Source organism: Miscanthus floridulus, chromosome 18 (assembly GCF_019320115.1).
Source record: "Miscanthus floridulus cultivar M001 chromosome 18, ASM1932011v1, whole genome shotgun sequence".
In the NCBI taxonomy this organism is placed as follows: domain Eukaryota; kingdom Viridiplantae; phylum Streptophyta; class Magnoliopsida; order Poales; family Poaceae; genus Miscanthus; species Miscanthus floridulus.
Window position 1 is genome coordinate 47,391,619 of NC_089597.1, and position 4,529 is coordinate 47,396,147.

Sequence of the window (4,529 nt, forward strand, 5' to 3'; positions counted from 1 at the left end):
AACCAAGCATGCCTTTAGTGCCAATGCCAAGTTCTGTACGTCAGTTTCGACAATCACCTGGTTCATGCCGAGGTCAGGAGCCAGCTTCGAGCAGAGCCTGCAGCAGCCGCTAGGAACTCGCCCACATGGTTCCTAATAACTAGCTGGTTCCCCGCGCTTCGCTGCGGGATGGATTTTAGGCACACACGCCTACAATACACAGATCCGACAGAGTAAAGCTGATGTGTTCCGCTGCGCCCGCCGTTCAGTTGATTTGATGTTTGACGGGCCAATAGTAAAGACAAGTTCTAAAGCGCTGCCTTCAAACTGGCCATACGCAACTCATTCGTATGGTCATCACAAAAAAAAAAAACCACATTCATATAGCCAAAGGAATAACAGTGAATCTGAGAATAGATACTTATCATATGGAAAAACAATACAGAAGTCAGCTGTAATTAAATAACATGAAAAATGTAGGCCAATATATAATTATCTTATTTCTTGTTTTGTTCAAAGAGTAGAGATAGTGCCATAGTACGTTCTCAGTTAATAGAAATAATATCCTTTATCCAAGGACGTTGTGGTCGAAGACAGAAACTGCTGCATTTTTTAAGCACGGCACCTGTATAACTTTGAATTAAAGACCTCCGAAATCACATCAGCAGGTAATGCCACATAAGGAAAACAGTGTTAATTAGGCCAAACCAAAGTAGGCTGCATCTATATGTTAACATAAATGGACAGCATTGGTAATCTTAACAAAAAAAACTATGTATGCATACTGTACTGTGCATGATCATGGATACTCGATCTCGGAGAGCAAGATGGTATGGTCAGCCGAAATGTACAGTCCACCTTGCCTGCATTCCCTTGACTAATTAGCGAAGAAGATAAAATCATAAATGAGCATAACGATAGAACATTCATTGACCTCAATATTCATAAGCTCTTCTGCAGACAGTAAATAATGTAGACGTTAAACATTTAAGCATGGGATCCATCACTGTAACTTCGACGAAGCAAATGAACATGCCCACATTGGCAGCGTATGCGTGGTCGGTCGTGGCCAAGCAACACTGACATTATTAAATGGTAAACCATTGACAGAACAAACTGTTGGTATGAGGCCAAAAATAAAAAGAAATATTTGTGGACCGACAGTTTTGAGAGTATCTAGGAGGCAGGAAAAAGTGTGTTTGGCTACATAATTTGTCGTAATGTATCATCGACATTTGTGAATAAGTAATACACTATATAATGCATAAATAATAATAGAAAATAAAACCATATGTAATTAACAATAGCACATAGATAAATAGATACATATATAGGAAGATCAGGAATATGATATTAACTGAGGTATGCACTGGAGGCTTGTAGCAGATCAAAATTCTGAGTGGAAAAATAAAGGTAGGTTCAATTGATGATCAAAGTTCTTACCGCCTCGTAAACATTTGTGAATGGGCAATTGGAAAAGAAAAACACAAGAATTCCCAAGTGCACTGAACCGCTGGTTATGCATATATGAATCTTCGCAGCACCCAAACTGGAGAATGTGTGGATAGTCATGATAGCATACACCAAAATTGGCAGTGCAGCTATATAAAATCGATATGAATCGTCGCAGAACATTTGGTCTTCCTTTTATTGAAACTTCATACGAAACCTCAGCAACATCTTGCGTCGATCCTTCAGCTGTTCCTGAAATTAAGCATTCCAAACTTATATATAAGAACCTATTGTAAGCATATCAACATAAACAGGCACTATGAGGCAAAGAAGCCTAACAATAACTGAATCAATTTTTTTGCACCTTTTCATCTCAAGTCTGTTTGTGAATGGCTAATTGGAAAAGAAAAACACAAGAATTCCCAAGTGCACTGAACTGCTGGCTGCATATATGAATCTTCGCAGCACCCAAACTGGGAATGCATGGACAGTCATGATAGCGTACAACAAACTTGACAGTGCAGGTATATAAAATTGATATGAATCGTCGCAACACCCAAACTGGAGAATCGATGAATACCCAGGATGGCATACACCAAACCTGACAATGCAGCTATACAAAATGATAATGGTGTACCTATACATTTAATTGCAAAAAAAATAAAAAGGTTTGAGCTGCAAGAACAAAGCATGGTATTGAAAGTTACTGCTTACACAATAATCAAGGTATTGAACTCTTTCTTGAAGATCATGCCCCTGATCAGTATGGTTACTTGCAATGTTTGTACATGACATACTTGTTAATGGTTCAGCCTGATAGACAGAGACTCTGAATCATTTGTACATTTAGGTCCCTGGAAAATCACAAAGAGATTGAAGTTACTTGAGTATGCCTCAACGGAGCCTGTTGGTACAAAAGTGAATAACAAATGAAGCAATTAAAAATAAAGTGGCCGCAATGGATCATACCCATAATATATGTCCGCAAGAGGCAATTGGCCAACTGCAATTAATACATATGAAATTACCAGCGTAAAGAAATAAGGGCATGGAAATGCCGGACCTCGGTTTGCACCTGGCGGCGAAGGTGTTGGCAGCATCCTTGCCCCGGAGGCCATCCGTTTTGCCTCGCCGGGGGCCACGCTGGAGGATCTGCTGCGGCGTTGACCCCCTGACACCTGGAGCTGCGCCGGAGGACCCCCTCTCGCCGAGGGCCGGGATGGGGTCGTGCCGGAGGTCGCCCCTGATGCCGGGGCCGTGCGCTCCATGCCGGAGTGGAGAAGTCATGGAGGAGATCTGCAGAGAGCGCAGAGGTGGCGGAGGGAGCGGAGGAGGCGATGGGAAACGAAGTTTCTGGAGGAAGGCACACGTGACAACACTTCAAGAATGAAAACAAGCTGGAAGTTGACAATGAATCAGTTTCAGTCCTCTGTGATGAAGAACCTGACTTCCAAAATGTTTTTGCTGAGCTGAAGAATGGTAAGAAGCCTGAATCATCCAAAACCAAAAGACCTCTTCATACTTTTGGGCACAAAAGTTTAGGTGGCAAAACTACTAGTGACAAGACTTCCCTCACTCGACAGAACATTCCCAAGATGCAATTTCCCATCTTTGATGGCACTGATCCAAAAGTATGGAAAGACAACTGTAAAAGCTACTTTGAGCTCTACAGTTTACCTGAAGGCATGTGGATCACAGCAGCCACTCTGCATTTCAAGGAAAATGCAGCCAAGTGGTATCAAGCTTACAAGCACACACATACTTTGGGCACTTGGGCTCAATTCTGTGAAGCTGTAGAAGAAGAATTTGGAGCTGATTACTTAAGAGCTGCCATGAATGCACTGTTGGAGTTGAAACAGACCACTACAGTGGAAGAATATACAACCATATTTCAAGCCTTGCAGTTCACTATCATTATGCATAATCCTCATTATGATGACTTGTTTTTCACACCAAAGTACACCATGGGTCTAAAGGAGGAAATCAGGAATATGGTAGAACTTCATTTACCAACAACAATCACTAGAGCAGCTACATTAGCAAGAATACAGCGAGGCATGCTGGAAAGAGCCAATGACAAATACAATAGAGGAATAGCTCAGAATAGACAGTACCACCCACCCAAGATGGAGAACAAGACCACAGTTCCACAAACTTCATTGTGGAGAGACAGGCAACTCAGAGATTACAGAAAGGCCAATGGCCTATGTTTCAGTTGTGGTGAAAAGTTTGTGTCAGGGCACTTAGAAGTTTGCACTAAAAGAAACAAGCCTCAAGCAAATGCATTGGTACTCAATGATCTTGATAGGGAGCTCTCTGATGATACTCTGAATGAGTTAGAAGCTGAAGATGCATTACATGAAGAATTCTGCCAACTTTCCCTCAATGCACTTTCTAGTCAGGAAAATGAAAATTGCATCAAACTTAAATCAAGAGTCAAGGACAAAGTTATGCTAGTTTTGTTGGACAGTGGAAGCTCCCATAGTTTTATTAGCTCACACTTTGTGGATATTGCTCAACTGCCAACAGAGAAAATGCCACATAGAACAGTGAAATTGGCCAATGGTGACTCTCTAGTAACAGATAGGAGAATCTCAAACCTACAGTGGTACAGTCAAGGCCATACCCTATGCACAGATATGGTGGTGCTAGATATGCACCCATATGATGCAATCTTGAGGTTTGATTGGTTACAAGCCCATAGCCCCATGCAGTGTGACTGGGAATAAAAAACTTTGGAATTCTCTGAGCAAAGCAAACTAGTAAATCTCTAGGGCCTACAAGACCCACCTCTACAACTGCATTCCATATCAGCAACAAAGGTATACAACTCTGCTAAAGGCAATGATGTTTGGGCTTATGTCTTGGTTGATCAACTGCATGATTCTATAAACACATCATTGCAACATCCATCAACACCACCACAACCCATCCAAGATCTCCTTGTAGCCTATGTTGATGTCTTCCGAGATCCCAAAGTTTTACCTCCACAAAGAGTATATGACCATACTATACCTCTAGTGCCTGGAGCCATTCCAATTAACTCCAAACCCTATCATTATTCTCCCAACCATAAAACTGAGATAAAGAGACAAGTT

At 41.6% G+C, this 4,529-nt stretch overlaps 1 long non-coding RNA gene across 2 annotated transcripts; it reads right to left on the reverse strand.

Moving 5' to 3' along the window:
• Nucleotides 1-466: 466 nt before the first annotated feature.
• Nucleotides 467-2,974, reverse strand: LOC136522465 (uncharacterized). 2 transcript variants are annotated; one of them, XR_010775909.1, is made up of 4 exons: nt 2,495-2,974; nt 2,146-2,285; nt 1,796-2,032; nt 467-1,683 (listed from the first exon to the last, which is right to left on the reverse strand). It is a non-coding gene; the product is annotated as an uncharacterized lncRNA (long non-coding RNA). The 2 variants fall into 2 exon arrangements; XR_010775908.1 differs by lacking the exon at nt 1,796-2,032 and having other exon boundaries at nt 2,495-2,931.
• Between the last annotated feature and the right edge of the window lie 1,555 nt (nt 2,975-4,529).